At 35.3% G+C, this 12,956-nt stretch overlaps 1 long non-coding RNA gene across 1 annotated transcript in view; it reads right to left on the bottom strand.

Annotated features, from left to right (window-relative positions):
* Positions 1 to 12,956, bottom strand: part of LOC128922835 (uncharacterized) — a 68,898-nt gene that overhangs the window by 17,607 nt on the left and 38,335 nt on the right. The gene's annotated exons all lie outside the window — the stretch shown is intronic.

Here is a 12,956-nt window from a genome sequence, read left to right as displayed (position 1 = left end):
ATATCTCGAATCGAAGGTGAATCATTACCAGAGACGTGTGAAAAGGTAAATATACCATGTAAAGAATGGATAATGTTCTGATCTCTGTTCTAACAGATTTATATATGGAAACTATCGCAAGCGAAATGGGATCAGTTTTAATTGCAGGAACTTCAGCTTTTTCTTGATTCGGTCTCTATCACAAATATAGTAAACATGTGCTTTTGTTCTACTTGGACAAGATATCAAAGGGTTAACAACGATTCTACAATTATCTTAACCTAACTGAAACTCATACTCCATAAAAACTCGATCTCGAAGAGCTAAAATCACGGAAGCTACAGTTATAACAATTATCGTTGAATGAAAACGCCCGACGAAAAGTGATACGTACATATCGCTCATTTACATGAATAGTGTCACAACTCAAAAAAGTCGATTTTTCCGAGCGGCTTAAAGTTTTCAATTGTCTCTAATTTAGCAAATATAGAAAAATGCCATATGTGGATTGAAAAAACTATTGGCATGTAATATATTTAATAAAATGATGAGCATAATTGAACTAAAAAGAGTGGACTGAAGCTTTGCCGTAGGTATAAATATGACCCCTTTTGCATTATATCGTTATTTGTGAAAAATATAAATCAATTTCGATGTCATAAGATAAATGTGTCGGTATTGTTGAAAAAAGCCACATGAAAAATTTAATTCCCTTTTCAGAAAGATCGTTATAACACAAAATATGTCGTTTTTTTCTGAAAAGAAAACCAAATTCACCCTATGACAATGTGTGTTGCAACACAAAATATGTCTTTCTTTCTGAAAAAAAACTAAGTAATTCTGGCACAACTCAAATGTTTCGTTTTTGTGGTTAAAAAATAATGCAACATAACAAGATTAATAATTCTATTTCACTATTTATTTTTCTACGCATCAGAATGCAATGTTTTTTCAATATGAACGATAAAATTGGACACATTTCTGCATACTCAACTCAAAAATCGTGTTTTTTGAGTTATGCCACTATTCATGTAAATGAGCGATATGTATATGGTATCGGAAACTTTCTTCAATAAAACTTTTTAAACTATAAAATTGGTATCCCATTATTCGACCTCGTGCAAGTGAGATGTCGAGCGGAGACAAAGGAATCGAATATGAAGAAGTTCACGTATATGCAATTTAAAGCCGAGGCAAATGAAAGTAGTAAGTCCATGTAATAACAATGTCATTAGTGCTGATGGAATCACGGATGCAATGGTCAGTTTTATTGTCTAATATCAGAGACTTTGATTGGAGTAGGAAAAATTAATAATTTAGATGAAATATTTTCGAAAACATTGGAGATTATGACGGTGTATAAATATTTGAATGAATATTTTAACCGATAATCGATCTTAATCGATAAAATGTAAAATTGTAAAGAATTTTTGACAAACTTTAACCATGTACAATGTATTTCCCAAGCATTCTAAGCGCTTAAATATAAAGAGAACAAAAAATTATCGATTTTATATCGCTTAAATATCGAATTTGAATTCCCTGCATCCTCTACCAAATTATAACTTCACTGCTATTAAATTGCACATCAGTGTACATCCATAGACCGCAACTATCAACTAATTTGCGTTTGTGTTACCCAGTAGCCGTAACAACAACTCAAACTGCCGCAAATGCCAACGGTCAAACGTTAACCGCAAGCGGCGCTCGAAACCGCAAACACGCAGTCATATCATACTAAAGTGGCCGGCAAAATATACCATATTTACATAACGACAGCAACACACAAACGAACAGGAATACTCGTATATCGATATATAAACATACATACAAACATATGCATGTAGATGGATGTATCATTCATGCAAGTTACACCTCAAGTACACGGCATCGATGATATTGCAATAACGGCCACGACTGCGGCCACGACCAACCACAAAGACAATGACGACGACGACGACGACCACACTATCGGCAGCGGCGGTGGCGGCGGCGGCGGCGGTGGCGGCGGCGACGACGACGAGTATCACCAGTGGCAAGTAGTAATTATTACATTAAATGTGAGACGCCATGGCGCGTTCGTTGTTTGCTGTTGTTATTAGTGTTGTTGCATTGTATGCTACCTCGTACTTTTGTTGTTGTGCGGTAGTGGTGTGTGGCCCCATAGACCCGGAGCTCCATTGCAGAAAATGCGCATGAATTGTATCTAAGGCACGATGCAGTGAAGTTCATGAAACGGTGGAAAGGGGTGGGTTGGTGTGCAATTTACATGTATGTAAGTATTTATGTATGTGTATGTATATATTTGCATAGAGTGCGTCCGCATGTAAATGCCGTGCCATTGTATGCCAATAGTCACAGTTGTTTGATCATTGCAAACGAGCAAACTGAAGAAGGCTCCTTACAAAAACACTGAATAGGGTGACCAAATGTTTAGAAAGTCTCCCGCCATGACCTCGGCCGAAACAGTTAATATCTGCAATCTGGTCGAGTATACCATTGATTCTTCCTTCCAAAAAACGAAATTCGAACTGCAGAGCTGATGAACTTGCACGTAGGAAGGCTTCAGCCGAAATCACATCAGATTGAGAACGAACTGATGCTTCATTGTTCTCCAGTGTTCTGGCACTGGATCAGATTTCGCACGAGCTCGGTAGACATTGGTTAAGGATGAGCATCTGCGTGACTGCGAAATCCACTTGGCCCAGCGTGGTTTGTAGGATGTCCACTAAATTTCTTGCTTTCAGCAAAGTTCAACTCGCTGCAATGGGAAGAGTCCTGACTGGACAATGTAAAATGGAGCAAATTTGGGTATTTCGGCATCACAAAGGACTGCCGATTTTAGATGTCTTAAGTGAGATCCATTGAAGCAACTCAACATCCAAACCTAACTCATTAACAGAACACTGTCTCCTCTGCCACTGCAACAGTCAATAGCCCGAAGCTTTTACGCTAGCAATGATCCGCAATAATATCTAAACAACCGATTGTTGATGTGAGCGCCTTTGGAGCAGGAGACGGGTTCGGAGCAGTTGCAAGGCAAAGTACGGCTAGATAATGCACGGTAAATGTCCGTAACGGCAATGGCTATGCGATTCACTGCAATTGCAATTGTAAACTAGTTTTCAGCAAAGCAAGGTCTATGAGAGGCAGGAAGAAGACGGGGTGCTGTGGTTGCTGAGAGATTGTTTGCCATGCGATTGTTTGATTGTTGTTTAATGCTATCGCTTTAGTTGTTGTGGCTACTATTGTTGTTGTATGTACTCTAGGAGTACGCCATAGTACACTCATAGCAAAAAAAAAAAAAACACTGAAAAAAAATCGAAAAACTATAAATTAAGACATTATACGATTAAAAACAAACAGCGTCGTTAAAGTCAAAGCAAACTTGCCACCAAAGATTGGCATACGACGTTGGTGGTCGCGTTACCTCAACGCCGAACGATGCCATAAAGAAACCATCATATGTACATACAAATGAATCGACCGACAAACGACGAAGTGTGATACACGAACACACACACAATGATCAAATGCGAATGATTGAACCGTTACAACTTGTGGTGCAGTGGGGCGCTTGGAGCTTTTTCAGCCAGTTTCGCTCGTTAAGCATTTAGACGAGCATTTTGGTGCGATAGCCTCGGCTCTTGGGTGCGTCTTGTGGGTAGTAGCGGCAAACGGAGCGGGGGAAGGTGTTTTTATAACGCGCGCCGTTGTTTGTTTGTATGTTGGCGCACGGTTTGCAAAGTGATGGCGGTTGTTGTTTTTTTGTTTGGATAGGTGCAGCGCGTAGGCACACGCATCATTGGTGGCAATTGTTTGAAGTTTGTTTTTTCGCTATACCATACACATACATACATCGGCTGGTTTGTATATTTGTCAGCCCTAGGTTTGTTGTGTGAGCAAAAAATGTTTTTGTACCAGCATGCACCTAGTCCATACTAACACGGTGACGGTACTTTGGAGCCAGCGATCGCGCCAATTTTTTTTTTGGTTTTTTGATCGCTTGGAATATTTTCTTTGGTTCGCTTTATTACCGTTATTATTTTAGTAACAGCGGTGGTGAGATAATGTACCTTGATCGGTTTACCTCGGTTCGATCGTTTATTACTATCCGGCATACAAGAGAAGATCTCTGATCCCCATTTTCTCCAGACTGGCCTATAATTGTATAGTCAAGCTTTCACGAGCTCATAACCGAGCGCCAGTCGTTTCTGCTACGTCCTGAAAGTTGGCGCCAAATGAATCAAGATCAATATTTTCGCTTTTCAATGCAGAGATGGTCACTCTTCGTTTTGAAGTCCGGAAAGTTCGAAACTAACGCAGCAAGGTCCAAACTTTTTCCATTCCAATGGAGCGTTGACCTTTCCTCCACTGAGAGATATTGCCCGGTTAATATCTTCCTTAAACTTAAAATCAGGTCTGTACTTAGAAGAAGGTGATGATCATAAATAATTTAAGAAGCGTCTTTCATACAATAAATTTACCCAAGTCCATGTAATACTAGATCTAAGTTCAATACCATCTTCTTCAGCCCTTGAGTTCGACTAATACGACTTTAGGCGGTTTCCGCATGCAAATCTCCATCATGGCACATTTCTCGAAGTGTATTGGTTTTTTTCAACTCATGGATAGTTTTAGAAGAAGACTTTTAATAAAACCAAACGGAAATCCGGTAAGACATTACTGCAAAGTCGCCTGAGTCAAACTCATTCACTGCAGCAACTTAACTTTTGGTTTCGAAACTCTCTTCCATGCTGGGTTTTAGGGCTGTCCAAGCTGGGTTTTAGATTTTCAAGAGTAGTACCTTTGGAGATTATTGCATTTTTCAAGCATTTTATCTGCTCAGACGTATGTTCGTACAAAAACAAACAAACAAAAAGACGTGAAGACAGAGCAAAACCTCCCCACAAACAAACACAATTTCTCGCACGATCTTGTTGTCTAACTATACAAATATGTACATATAGACGTTATAGATACAGTTGTCTGTCCGTCATCTCGGGAGCGTGTGCCAAAGCCTATGCCGCTATTTGCTTTTCTTTTGAGCGCAACGAGCTGACAACTTTGATGAGTGTTTGCTATTTATACAGTACTTTTTTCTCTCCTGCCGTTATTACCACTACCACGAACAACAACAACAATAATGTAGGCAAAAAACTTGCAGATAACATAAACTCTGAGCTTTATATAGTCATTGCAGTTGTTATTATTGTTGTTGTTAACGCTATTTACTAACATTGTTGGTGTTGTTGTTACAACTTTGCGTTTTTTGTGCTCATTTAATAGTTCAGTTCTTCTTCCCTGCGTGTGTTTTTGTAAATACCTGGTAGGTTATTCGACGTTCGCCGTGTTGTTGTTACTGCTGTTATTTGACGTTGCACGTTGCAACGTTGGTGGGTCCTCATATCTCAGCGCACTGCATTTTTTCGTGCCTTTTGGTGCCGTTGCTGCATTTTTTCGCCATTTCATTGCTCTGCACCGCTTCGCATGACAGTTTGCGCTAGCTTTTGTTTTTTGTATTTGTTCTTTTTGTAATTATAACGTATCTTTGTTTTTTTTTGCTATTTACGTGTAATGTTGTTATTTGTGTTGATAGTGATTTCTTTTATATCTTCCTTTCATAAATCTTGTTTACACTGATGCCGGTTGTGATACAGCTAGAGTAACCGTCGCTGGTTTCACATCTTGCTTTTTGTAATTATTGTTGTTTTTCTTTTAATGATTGCAGTTACTTGACTTTTATTTGGAGGTTACTTTGCTTATTGGGCTTAAAATATGTTTATTGTCGTTATTAGTACCTTCATCACGGTTATCACATTTTGTGTGATGCAGGAATGTATTTCCAGTTTCAGGGAAGCGCTTATTTAAAACATAATTCAGTTCATTACTAGTTTGTGTCCATTTACCAATTCTAAATAAGAGATTCTTGAATAGATAGAGAAGTTCTCCGAAGTCTCAATAAATATAGTAAACACGGTTCCGCAGTTGCCCTTAACGAAGTACCTGACAGTTTAGAATATTGACTTATTCCACCAGGACAATGCCAGGTGAAACACATCTATAGAAAATCGCCAGAAGCTTCGAGAGGTTGGAGGTCAATCTTATAGTCCGTACCTGGAACCAAGTCATTACTACATGTCTCCCTGTCTATGACGAATGATTTTGCTGAATAATTCGCTTCAAGAGAAGCTTATAAAAATCTACTGTCCCAGTTTTAAAATTGATTGTTTGTCTTCAGATTTATTTTTACTAGATAGAAGATGGGAAGTCTTTCTAGCAATTATTGAAATTTGTTTATCAATAATGATCTTAAGGATGAGATAGAACCATTTGTTTCGAATAAGTCTTTGGCCAGACTCTCTAAAAAAACAAGCAACAATCAAATGGACCAGCCGTTACAACAACAACAACCATAATTGTTTTCATATAGGAATTCTATAGAAGTTATACTGACCAACCTTATCGTTGGAAAACATGTAAACCATGATCTTATTGAAACTATTATAGAAAAGACGAATGAAAGAAACTCTTTACCGGAAATGACCAGTTTGACGGACTGTCAAATAGCAGCGCTTTGGTTTTCAAACTACAAAATATATGTATAAATAACCCTTAACAGACGAGCACTTATCGCTACAGTCATAACACAATCGTCAGACCAAATTCAATAAAAACAAAACTAATAAAATTAGAATATTATATTACACCAACGATTTTCGTCCAATGTGCGATAACAGTAATAAAATTAAACAAATAAAAACAAGTAAGGAAGGGCTAAGTTCGGGTGTAACCGAACATTTTATACTCTCGCAATTAATTTATTTAACTTTATTTATATTATATAATACACAATTTGACCCACATATTTGTCATATATATTGTATAAAGTCCATAGAAAGTTGGAAACCCTAATATTAGAAGCACCGAGGTCCTCGTGTTCGATATATGGGGCCTTAAAAACCTATGATCCGATTTCGGTGATTTTTAGAATGGGACTGCCACACTATTAACATAGTATTTGTGCAAAGTTCTGCACCGATATCTTCACTAGTGCTTACTTTATATATTGTAAAGTAAACGATTCAGATTGTCTTCAAAGTTCTGGTATATAGGAAGTAGACGTGGTTGTGAAGCGATTTGGCCTATTTTCACAAGATATCATTGGGATGTAAGCAAACTATTACAAACCAAGTTTCATTGAAATTGGTCGAGTAGTTCCTGAGATATGGTTTTTGACCCATAAGTGGGCGACGCCACGCCCATTTTCCATTTTGTAAAAAAATCTGAGTGCAGCTTTTATCTGCCATTTCTTATATGAAATTTAGTGTTTCTGACGTTTTTCCTTAGAGAGTTAACCCACTTTTAGGAATTTTCAACCTAACCTTTGTATGGGAGGTGGGCGTGGTTATGATCCGATTTCTTTCATTTTTGGACTGTATTAGGAAGTGGCTAAAAAAACGACTGCAGAAAGTTTGGTTTATATAGCTCTATTGGTTTGCGAGATATGTACAAAAAACTTAGTAGGGGGCGGGGCCACGCCCAATTCCCCAAAAAATTACATCCAAATATGTCCCTTCATAGTACGATCCTTCATACCAAATTTTATTTCCATAGCTTTATTTATGGCTTAGTTATGGCACTTTATGTGTTTTCGGTTTTCGCCATTTTGTGGGCGTGGCAGTGGTCCGATTTTGCTCATTTTCGAAAGCAACCTTCCTATGGTGCCAAGAAATAAGTGTGCCAAGTTTCATTTAGATATCTTACTCAAGTTACAGCTTGCACAGACGGACGGACGGACGGACGGACAGACAGACATTCGGATTTGAACTCCACTCTTCACCCTGATCACTTTGGTATATATAACCCTATATCTAACTCGTTTAGTTTTGGGTGTTACAAACAACCGTTATGTGAACAAAACTATAATACTCTCTTTAGCAACATTTGTTGCGAGAGTATAAAGATTGAAGACATTGCAGAGTCGACATTATCGTTGCTGTCATTCATCTTAAAAGTGTAATGCGCTCATTACGCACTTTCAGCCAATAGGTGACACTTCGACACTACTCATTCAAATCTTATAAAAAAGGAAAAATAAACAGAGATACGCATAGTTTTAACACCGCGGGTGATAACAACGATCAATACAATTAAATTCAACTCATTCAGAATATAAGAGTACACAAACCGGCATTATTGTGCATTAGGGTGGATGGCATTGTGTCACGAAATTGGCATTGACGCAACTGATTTTCTTTTAAAATATTATTTTTTTTTAGAAAACTTGCATTTTACTAAAACTTGTGCATTAGGGTGTGTGTTATAACTAAAGGTATATTAAAATTTTTCTTGGAGATGAAACATTCTTATAGAATTTTTACATTCATATTTGTAAGAATACAAATGAAAATATTTAGAAAATTATTATTTTTTTTGTTAAAAAAATGATTTATAAGTCAAAATGATCGTCTTTATGATTTATCACACGTTTTGATATACGAAGTAATCAGTTCAGAAGTGTGTACCTCAGAAATATGTTTCTCAAATGAAAGAGCAAGTTTTTTCAGTTTCGAAAAAAATTTCCACTATATTCTAGGAGAAGCCGCAATTTACCGTATTTCTAATCTCTATTGTTAGAATAATAGACAGAGGAAAATATTACATTATTAATTTCCATGAGATTCGGTTATACCTAACCGAAACGAACCAGGATATTTAGTCGGACTAGAACAGTTGAATCAGCAGCATTCTTCAAAATTATTCTTCCACTCCAAAAACAAAATTGTTATGTTAATTACCTTAAGATACTACATACGGAGTAGAGGTCTTCCTATGCTTCCACCAGCGGGCAAACGCGGACTGGAGTGCTTTACTCCATTGGGACAACATGACTGCGTCTGCGTAGCCGCTGTCTTTTCCATTATAATTCCATGTATAATATCAATGTTGTCGTATAACTCATACAGTTCCAACGCCTGTGGTATTTGCCGTTGCCAATGTTCAAAGAACCATAAATGTTCTTAAAATTCGTTCTCTCGGAAACTCCTAGTGCCACCTCAATTTCGTACTGAGTCCAAAGTAGACGAGAGTGATTCTGAGTTGGATATTCATATTATATTTCATATTTGACTTTTACTACTGTGAAAGAGTTTCTCAATCGCTTGATATATGACAATCATGTCGAATCTTTTCAGTTTTGAATACTGATTTATTATCAAAACCGAACGAAGTCTTTGCGAATATAGTTTTATAGCTAAGCCGTTCTTAAAACCAACTCCCATCTAAAATTTGTACCTTTAAGACGTTGTTAAGGCAAAACTCAAATTCCTCAAAAACTCTAAACTCCTAACGATTGCTTTTGAACATTTCAGAATTTCAGTCGAATGAATTTCAGAATTTTTTTTTAAGACAGAACTTTTGATAAAAAGCAAACATAACTTTTTATAAATCCAATAAAACAGGCTTTCTTTTAAATTAATATAGTTCTAGTATTTTTTAAGTCAATTAGAAATTTTTTTAAATTTTTAATAAATAACCCCCCTAATGCGCCTGCTGACACACACATCCACATACTACAAACAAATGACATTTGACATACTATGTAAGTGTGTGCATCCCCAATATTGAATTAACTGAAATTGTATCGTTAAATAAAATCGTAAAATGCCATTTTTTATGTTACAAATTTCAACACAACAACATGACAAAAATTTGTTTACTTTCATGCACGTAAATAAATAACAAACGATAAGAAGCATACGCGCGCTGAGCAATCAGAGTAGCGCGCCAACACTAAGCTGGACCCACCACAACGCCAAACGAACGGGGACGAATCGTCGCCAACGCTAGCGCCATCACATTCGAGTGTTGTGCACTGACCGACGCTCGACCGCTGACTATCCGCCGACTGTTGCCTGCATCAAGTTCGCAAATTTATGATAACCATTTATCAATGCTGCGCGGCGGACTTCGTTTAACATTCGGCACTGGCACTTAGCCCCAACGTCGCTCTTGCTATCTCCAAGACACATTCCTACACATATGTACTCATGTATGTATGTAGATTTCAATGAGTGTATGTGTGGCTGTGTGTGTCTCCCTTAATCGGAAGCATTGTGGGTGGTCGCGAACTGTGAGTCGCGAACAAGCAAGTGAGCGAATGAGCCGCCAACCAGTTGGCGACTTCCAACAGACGACCTACAGCGAAGCCGCGCCATTCCTCATGTCCGTCCGACAGTCCGTCCGTACGTACGTTAGTATGTTTGACCGTTCGCGTTTCGTCCATCTACACGTCAAAGCGCTGATATTGAATTGTGAATGACGACATTAACGTCTTCTGTATGGTAAAAGCGGCACTATTATTATTATTATTATTATTGTTGTTGTTGCTGTTGTTGTTCGACTGTTTGACTGGCATGGGCGACTGATCGCTTCAGCTAGGCGCAGTTCCGCGGCTCACTTGAATTAAGTGATCTGACAGACGGCAAATATACACGGCTGTGTGTGTGTATGTCTGTTTGTGTGACGCACCCTACTTAAAGGCAAGCAAGAAGTTGTGATTATACAATAAATTGTTTTGTAGAAAGGCTTAGAGGGCAGGGCTCTTCTTGGATGCGCGGTATCAATAGCTGAGCCACTATGTTGGTGTGCCACAGTCAGGATAACTATAAGAAAAGGGAGAGAAGTCGAAAAAAACGGCATGGGCAATAAGTATTAATCGTACGTTGGGTTTTTCTATTTCAAGTGAAAAAGGGTACGAAAAACATGTACATATGTACATATATATTTTCGGGGTACCATAAACAAAACAAAAGGATTAAAATAGTTGTTTTACAATCTTCTTCCTATGCTGAGTAGCACTATTTTTTCAGTTAGTGATTGGTGATAAAAAACTGTGAAAATGTATCCCCGAAAATCTGAAAGAGGTGATATTCTCCGGCGATAATGACGTTTTCGGTGTAAAAACGTACAGACGGTACCCGAAAAGCTGTCGGTTACATAATTATTAATAATTTATTTTTTAATGATTTTTTTGTTTATTAATATTTTTTTAAGTTTTATAAATTATTTTTAATTTTTTTTCGATTTTTTGTTGCTCTAAAAGCGTAATTTAACAAGTAAGGAAGGGCTAAGTTCGGTTGTGACCGAACATTTTATACTCTCGCAATTTATGTATTTAATTTTATTAATATATTTTAATACACAATTTAACCGACTTATTCGTCATATATATGGCATAAAGTCCACTGAAAGTTGGAAACCTTAATATTAGGTAATTTGGAGTTAGGTGAACTTTATATACATATACTTTATATATTGTAAAATAAACGATTCAGATCGACTTCTGGTATATAGGAAGTAGGCGAGGTTATGAACCGATTTGACCTATTTTCACAAAATATCATTGGGATGCAAAGAAAATATTACGAACTAAAATTGGTCGAGTAGTTTCGGAGATATAGTTTTTGACCCATAAGTGGGCATAGCCACACCCATTTAAAATTTTGTATATCATTTTGAAAGCAGTTCTTCTGTACCATCTTTATAATGAAATTTGAGGTTTCTGGTGGTTTTTCTTACTGAAATAAAGCATTTTTACTGGTTTTCAACATAACTTTTGTAAGGGAGGTGGGCGTGGTTATAATTCGATTTCATTTTTGTACTGTATAAGGTAGTACCTAAAAGAGACGACTGTAGAGAGTTTGATTGATATAGTCTTATTAAATAGTTTCAAACTTTTGATTTTTTAAAAACATGTTTTCCTACTAAAGCATTTTCTAACATGTTTTGAAAGATTTCTTAAAAACTGCCGTTTTTCATCAAATAAGAATCGAGAAGATAATTTTTTTTTATATTATTAATCTATACTACTATTATAAAGAGTAAGTATGTTTGTAATGAATAAACTCAAGTCACCCCGAGTAACATAGGCTATATTTATTGGTAGAATCTCAACTTTCTGGAAATAGTTCCCAAGGTGTAACAAAAAGATTTAATTTAATTTAATTTAATTTAATTTAATTTAATTTAATTTTATTTTATTTTATTTTATTTTATTTTATTTTATTTTATTTTATTTTATTTTATTTTATTTTATTTTATTTTATTTTATTTTATTTTATTTTATTTTATTTTATTTTATTTTATTTTATTTTATTTTATTTTATTTTATTTTATTTTATTTTATTTTATTTTATTTTATTTTATTTTATTTTATTTTATTTTATTTTATTTTATTTTATTTTATTTTATTTTATTTTATTTTATTTTATTTTATTTTATTTTATTTTATTTTATTTTATTTTATTTTATTTTATTTTATTTTATTTTATTTTATTTTATTTTATTTTATTTTATTTTATTTTATTTTATTTTATTTTATTTTATTTTATTTTATTTTATTTTATTTTATTTTATTTTATTTTATTTTATTTTATTTTATTTTATTTTATTTTATTTTATTTTATTTTATTTTATTTTATTTTATTTTATTTTATTTTATTTTATTTTATTTTATTTTATTTTATTTTATTTTATTTTATTTTATTTTATTTTATTTTATTTTCCTATTTTTTCAACTCTTCCCGAAATTACCCACTGTACTCCTAATTGAATTGTTAAGCGCGTCTTAATAACTTTATTTTCTTTTGGAAACGCGACTGAGACATACCAATAAGATGACGCTGAACACAAAAAAAAAATCAGATTGTATTTACAAAGAGCATAACTTTTAACGCTCAATACTCGCTTTTCGCGCGCTCAATCGAACACCTGAAAAGCCTAGAATCGTCTTTGGCAACAGCAATAACTGACAAATACTTATTTTAAGCCACGCTGAGTTTTTATAAGAGTATTTGGAAAATTAATTTTTAGAAATTATATTTCAAGCAGACAACTGAAGTTAAGTTATACGAAAAAATGTTTGCCCACCTTTAATTAATGTTTTGCCGCAGCACATGATTTTTAACAAACTG

This window comes from Zeugodacus cucurbitae, chromosome 6 (assembly GCF_028554725.1).
Source record: "Zeugodacus cucurbitae isolate PBARC_wt_2022May chromosome 6, idZeuCucr1.2, whole genome shotgun sequence".
NCBI lineage: Eukaryota > Metazoa > Arthropoda > Insecta > Diptera > Tephritidae > Zeugodacus > Zeugodacus cucurbitae.
Note: the sequence above shows the minus strand (reverse complement) of the source record. Positions and strands in the feature narration are given on the sequence as shown.